This window comes from Lithobates pipiens, unplaced genomic scaffold, assembly GCF_037356315.1.
Source record: "Lithobates pipiens isolate NorthernLeopardFrog02 unplaced genomic scaffold, aLitPip1_a1.2 Scaffold_8, whole genome shotgun sequence".
In the NCBI taxonomy this organism is placed as follows: Eukaryota; Metazoa; Chordata; class Amphibia; order Anura; family Ranidae; genus Lithobates; species Lithobates pipiens.
The window spans coordinates 502,772,798-502,780,161 of NW_027507903.1; positions in this window are offsets into that span (position 1 = coordinate 502,772,798).

Genomic DNA, 7,364 nt, shown 5'->3' on the forward strand with positions numbered 1-7,364 from the left:
GAAAACCAAGAGGACGTTCTGGTCGGCTGCAATCTGAAGAATGGACACTAGACGGCGTTGTGAGATTAATGCTGAGAATGCAAACCTATCATTATTATTATTATAGGTTTGTATTTAACCACTTCAGCCCCAGAAGGTTTTACCCCCTTCATGACCAGGCCATTTTTTAGGATACAGCACTGTGTTACTTTAACTTACAATTGCACGATCTTGCAACACTGTACCCAAATAAAATTGATGTCCCTTTTTCCCACAAATAGAGCTTTATTTTGGTGGTATTTGATCACCTCTGCGGTTTTTATTTTTTGCGCTATAAACAAAAAAAGGACAATTTTGAAAAAAATAAATATATTTTTTAGTTTCTGTTGTAAGTGATATTCGATAAAAAAATATAAAAAATACAATTTCTTCATCAATATAGGCCAATATGCATTCTGCTACATATTGTTGGTAAAAAAAAATCCCAATACGCATATATTGATTGGTTTGCACAAAAGTTATAGCGTCTACTAACTATGGGATAGATTTATTGAATATTTATTTCAATATGTTTACTAGTAATGGCGGCAAGCAGCGATTTTTAGAGAGATTTTGGCAGCAGACAAATCTGACGCTAAGACCCCTTTCACACTGAGCTGCGGGCAGCGTTCGCGGTAAAGCACTGCTAGTTTTAGCAGTGCTTTACAGCTGTTTTAGTGGCGCTATTTGGCCGCTAGCAAATTTTAACCCCTGCTAGCGGCCAAAGAAAGTGTTAAATGTGCCCGTGTAGCACCGCTGCCGAAGCACTTTGGCAGCGGTGCCCATTCATTTCAATGGACAGGAGCGGTGGAGGAGCAGTGCATACACCGCTCCTCCACCGCCCCAAAGATGCTGCTTGCTGGACTTTTCTTAATGTCCTGCCAGTGCAGCACCCCAGTGTAAAAGCACTCGACTTTCGCATTAGGGTGGCGGGGAGGCGTTTTTCAGGCGCTTTGCAGGTACTATTTTTAGTCCTTTAGCTCCTGAAAAAATGGGTCTAAGTTACACTTATTAGGGACCAGTGACACCAATACAGTGATTAGTGCTAAACAAATAAAGCACTATCACTGTACTAATGACACTGCAGGGAAGGGGTTAACATCAGGAGTGATCAAAGGGTTAAAAGTGGTGCTCCTAGAGAGTGCTTTATAACAGTGGGGGGGGGGGGATGTTTTGACTGGGGGAAGACAGAGATCTGTGTTACTGTTTAGCAGGAACACAAGAGCTCCATCTTTCCCTTTCACAGAATTTCGGTCTGCCTTGTTTACATAGTCAGACCACCATACTGCATCTTCAGAGAACGATCAGCGTGTCCAAGCAGACATCGCGTCCGCCGGACAAGCGGATTGGCTCCCACTGTGTCCAATCACAGCTGGATCGTGTCGCCACCGGCGCGCCCCAGACCCAGAGCACAAAATCACACACATGTACGTGATTTAACGCAGGAGGGTCGCCCTTCCGCAGTATCTCTGTGTGGGGCGGTCCATAAGATGTTAAAGAGAACCTCCACTTTTGTTGGCAAAAAAAAAGCTGTTTGTTCTCCTATGTTTGTTTGATACTTCTTTGACTTCTTTGCATTGTGTGAGTCCAGCTGCTTTTAGCAAAGTCTTCTAACTAAATGCAGCTAAACTCTGAAATTTAGACATCTGTGTCAATGTAGACTGAGTCTGAATGGGAGTTTTTTTTACTGATCAGCTGAACACTAGCTGTGTTCTAATGGAGAAAGTTTCAAGGCCTGCATACTTTTATAAATGATTAAACCTTTAGGAGCAACTTGCCAAAAATGATACCTAAAATCTTATTTGAGCCAGTCACAAAAGCAGGAAATTACATTTCTGGGGAAGTTCTGTACACCGTCAGGTTGCTATATTGCATTGCATTTTACATGAAATTACAGTGCTGTAGATAGAAAAGGAAAAGTTTTTTTTTTTTCAAATATAAATGTTATTGTTTTCAGAAAAAGGAAAAGTCAGAGAAAGTAAAGTACAATGCCAACTTTAACAGAACATGTTTCATAGATAAGTACATTTGAAATAAGCCGGTAATCTGTCTTGCATTTGTAGCATAAAACATTGATAACAATAAGATTTATGGTAATATATTCAGCCTCCGTAGCTAACATTTAGACCCCTTTCACACCAGGGCGTTTTGCAGGCGCTATAGCGTTAGAAATAGCGCCTGCAATCCGCCCGAAAGAAGCTGCACCATTGTTTGTAGTGTGAAAGCCCGAGGGCTTTCACACTACAGCGGTGCGCTGGCAGGACGTCAGGGAAAAGTCCTGCCAGCAGCTTCTTTGGAGCAGTGAAGGAGCAGTGTGTTTACCGCTCCTCCACCGCTGCTCCCCATTGAAATCAATGGGGCAGCGCTGTAATACCACCGGCAAAACGCTGCTATTGCGGCATATTGCCGGTGGTTTTAACCCTTTTCTCGGCTGCTAGCGCCGCAAATCCGGCGGTAAAACGCCACCAAAAATTACGGCGTTTTACCGCTCACGCTATGGGCGGTGTGGTGTGAAAGGGGTCTTATCATTAACATCTGGGGTTATTTCGATAAGAAATATCACCTTGTCTCTGTAATCAGAGATCTAGTTGCGCTGTCCAATCCCTGAGTACAGGTGAATCAGAAAAGACAGGAAGACTAAGAAGGGGGACATAGAGGTTCCTGAGAGAATGGAAAGAAGGGAGAGAGAGTCACCAGGGAGAGGGGTAGGAAAGAAGGGGGGGGGGTGTTGACCGGGGAGTGATGGGCATGTTATCCTCAGGCCTGCTGCGTTTTAATATTCAAGTGGTAAGCAAGGACACTCCTTCATCAGATAGAATAAATATATTCCAGAACCTCCATGCCTCAGAGTATTTCTCTTGTTTGTTTTGTGCTGTGAGGACTAATGCCGCGTACACACGACCGGACATTTTCGACGGACTTGGTCCGGCGGACTGAATTCGATGGACAATTCGATCGTGTGTGGGCTCCAGGGGACTTCTTCTTCCACAAAGTCCGGTGGACCTAGAAATAAAACTTGCTTCAATTTTGTCCGCCGGACTCGGACTAAAACTGACACTAGGGCAGCTATTGGCTACTGGCTATGAACTTCCTTATTCTATGTCATCACGTTCAAATCCGCCGCAGTTTTGAAGTGATCGTGTGTGGCCAAGGCCATTCTTTTGAAAGTCCGGCGGACCTCAGCTGCAAAGTCCGTCGGATTGTCCGCCGGACCAAGTTGGTCGAAAAGTCTAGTTGTGTGTACGCGGCATAAGTCCTCCAATCTCCTGATCTCCTCCACTCTGCATAGCCACAACCCAACAGACAGGGGTGAGTTTTTCTTCCACATAAGGGGAATGCAGGATTGAGCGGCATTCAGCAAATGTCTAACTATCGATTTTTTTAGAGCTCCATGCCAGAATTGTAGTGGCATGGAGCAGGATAAAAGCTGGATCGTTACTTATCGTGTAGTCTGTAAATTTTTGAGTGACCATCCGGACTGTCATCCAGAAATGTTGCAGCAGAGGGCAAGACCAGAAGATATGAAGAAGCGTCCCTTTATCCATCTGACATCTCCAGCATTTGTCTGCAGTGGCTGGGAAGTACTTGTGCAGCAACTGAGGTGTGCAATACAACCTGGTCAAGAGCTTATAATTAAGTTCCTGTATTTTTGCGCAAATGGATGTTTTTAAAGGAGAATCTGATTATAGTTTGTTTTTGGGCATCAGTAAACAAGAGCTGTAGGTCAGTCTACCATTTCTGTATGAAGGTCAGGTCGGGGTGTTCCGAAGGAGAGTTGAGCATATCATAAGTTTTAGATAGTACTTCAGATAAAACCCCCTCGTCCCTGTGGTATGAATGAATGAATGACTTGTATAGCGCTACCTATATGAACTGAATCGCCTCAGGGCGCTTTTCTTGCCACTGGTGTCCATCTGCAGCTATTTATGCAGTCCTTTAACCTGTAGAGTCCCGACACACTTACAACATTGACATACACATACACATATTATGGCCAATTTTTTGGGACAGGGTCTAATTAACCTACCAGCATGTCTTTGGAGTGTGGAAGGAAACCGGAGTACCCGGAGGAAACCCACGCAAGCACAGGGAGAACATGCAAACTCCAGGCAGATAGTGTCGTGGTTGGGATTTGAACCAGCAACCCTATTGCTGCTAGGTGAAAGTGCTAACCACTACACCACTGTGGTAGTCCTCAAAGGTCATCAAATTGCGATTGAATTGTGCTGGGTTGGCTATGGAGTGTAGGAAATGGTGTAAACGCATTGCTTTCCAGAACGGCAGTTGAAAGTGACCATTCTCATAAATCAGGGATTGAACGGAAGGCCAATGATTGTCTTCTAAAAAATGTAAGCCACGGTCTCTACCAGTCGATGTGAGTGTCTCATACTCATTCCAGTCCAGGGGGAAAGCAGGATTACCCAATATGGGGTAGAGGGGAGAGTCTCTGGTGGAGATGAAGGTTGTATGTATGGTAGATGCGCCTATACAGAGGATCGTGCCTATAACAGTGTGTGATGTCAGTGTCAAGGGTAACTGGTCAAAGCACCAAGCCGCACCCTCCCTTCAATGGTACCTTTGTCTGGGCTTGTTCTAAGTGGGTCCAAAGTTTTGTCTTGCTGTGTCAATACCAGTCTATGATTCTACCAAGGTGAACTGCCAAATAATCATTTTTTTTAAATCTGGGAGGGCGAATCCTCCATAATATTTATAACGCCAGCGTAACTTAAATTAATTTGGGCAGGCCCAAAACCTAACAAAGAGGGAGTGTACTTGAAATATTGGGGTGTGATCTTGACAGGTAGTGCTTGAAATAAGTACAAAGTCTTTGGGAGTATAGACATTTTACACCTGCCGAACCAGGAATGAAGTCCTCTATTCCACTCCTCCAGCAGTAATCGAGTCTTAGGGGTGGGAAGTTTAGGTTAAAGGTGCGCTTCAAATCTCTTGGGATCAAAGTTCCCAGATATTGGAGTCATCCGACCATTTAAATTTTAACTGGAATTTTAGAGAGCTCAGTCTATCTGGTGGTATATTAATCCCCATTTCCACCGTTTTATCAAAATAGATTTTTAGGTTGAAGAGATTCCCGTACCTATCAAATTCTCTGAGATTTGATAATGACACCACCGGATTGTTTAGCAAAAACATAAGGTCCTCTGCGTAAGCCGAGATCTTGTATTGGGCATTACCTATGGTTACTCACGAGATGTCTGAGTGTGAATGTATAGTGCATAAGAAGGGTTCTAGGGCCAGGGCAAAGCGGAGGGGTGAGAGTGAGCATCCCTGTCTGGTACCATTTGTTATAGGGAATGAATCTGAGAGGATTCCGTTAACTTTGACCTGAGCCGTTGGTGTGGAGTAGATACTGAAAATCCATTGTAGCATTTTATGTTCCAGGCCAATCTGTTTACGGACGGAGGGCATAAATACCCAAATAAACATGATCAAATGCCTTCTCCTCGTCTGTGCTAAGGAAGACACATGGGGTTTTAGTCGCAGTAGCCACGTGTATAAGATACTTTGGTGGTGTTATCCCTCGCCTCTCGGGCAGGAATAAAACTTACCTGATCTAAGTGGACTAAGTCTGGCATAAATTGGGTTAATCTATTGGCCAGTATCTTCGTGAAAAGCTTAAGGCCTGCAGCTGCTGCATGCCACTGGGTCTTTACTTTTTTTTTTTTTTTTTACTGGGATAAGGGAGATATGTGCCCTCAGGGTATCTCTAGGAAAAAGAACCCCTTCACCAAGGACATTAAACATCCTCACTATATGACGGCCTAGAAGCGGCAGCGGGTATGGTTAGTACTATAAGGTAAACCCATCAGGGCCCAGTGCTTTTGCAAGTTTCATCCCGCCTACCGCTCGTTGCAGCTCCTCCAGGGTGATGGGGTCCATCCAATTCCACCCCTATTTCTGCAGTTAGTTGGGGAATGAGTGATGCTGCAAGGTAGTCTTTTATTGTTGTTTCATTAGGGGACCATACTGGTAGGTTATATAGTGACGTGTAGTAGTCCTTGTGCTATCTGGGTTGGCGTGGTCCTCTTTTATCCTTAGGGAGCAATGATTTGGGGAATATATACGTTACATTATCTCACAAAAGTGAGTAACCCCCCTTCCCCTCGCATTTTTCTAAATTTATTATATCTTTTCATGTGACAACACTAAAGAAATAACATTTTGATACAATGTAAAGTAGTGAGTGTTCAGCTGGTACAAGTGTGTAAATTTGCTGTCCCCTCAAAATAACACACACAGCCATTAATGTCTAAACCGCTAGCAACAAAAGTGAGTACACCCCCAAGTGAAAATTTCCAAATTGGGCCCAATTAGCTATTTTCCCACGCTGGTGTCTTGTTAGCGGGTCTAAAGTGTGAAAGCGTGTTAAATTTGGTGTTATCGCTCTCTCATACTGGTCATTGGAAGTTCAACATTGCACCTCATGGCAAAGAACTCTGAGGATCTGAAAAAAAAAAAAAAAATTGTTGCTCTACATAAAGAATAAATATTTTAACATCTTTTCATGTGACAGCTTGTATAACACAGTCAATTTGCAATCCCCTCAAAAGAACTCACACAGCCACTAATGTTTAAACCACTGGGAACAAAAGTGGGTACGCCCCATGGAGGAGGGAAAGAGTAGGCTGTCATTTACCACTGTGTATACACCCACATGAGTGATTCTGTAGTCACACGCTGCTCAAGTGTGATAGGAATGAAATGATCAGCATAGAAACTCACTGAAAACTGAGCATGTGCAGAGTTGCCACCGCACTTGCAAAATCCCTAGCTGAATTGAGACATGGACAAAAAAGGTAGAGATAGAAAGCAGCAGGATCAACCAGGTTTTTGCAGAATACACAAAATTAACCTTAAAGTTGTATTAAACCCAAAACAAAGCATTTATTATAGTGCAGCTTAACAATTCTTAGATGCAAGTCTGCAGTGGGTTTCTTTTTTGCCTTAATTTTCATCTGGTGATCCAGACAGTAAAGTTTCTTTCCTCCCGATTGCCTGAGGGTAACCCCACATCCTTTACCCACTGTTCCCTTGAAAAGGGTGTGTGGGGGAGGGGGATCTAGCACGCTTCATCATTTACGATGGAGGATGCGACTAAAGCAGGACAGAGGAAAATGCATCTTCAGTCACATACAGGGGCTGAGACGTGAGAAGCAGCTGCACCACCAATTGGTTCCAATGACTCACCCTGTGCTACATCTGGTATTTGCAGGAGATGACAGTGTGGAGGCAAGACTGGAGTTCCCAGCACCTGAGGGTGACATTTTTGATACCTTCTTTGTCATGTTTTTGGGAGCCATAGTGCCAAGCACAAAAGCAGAGGCACC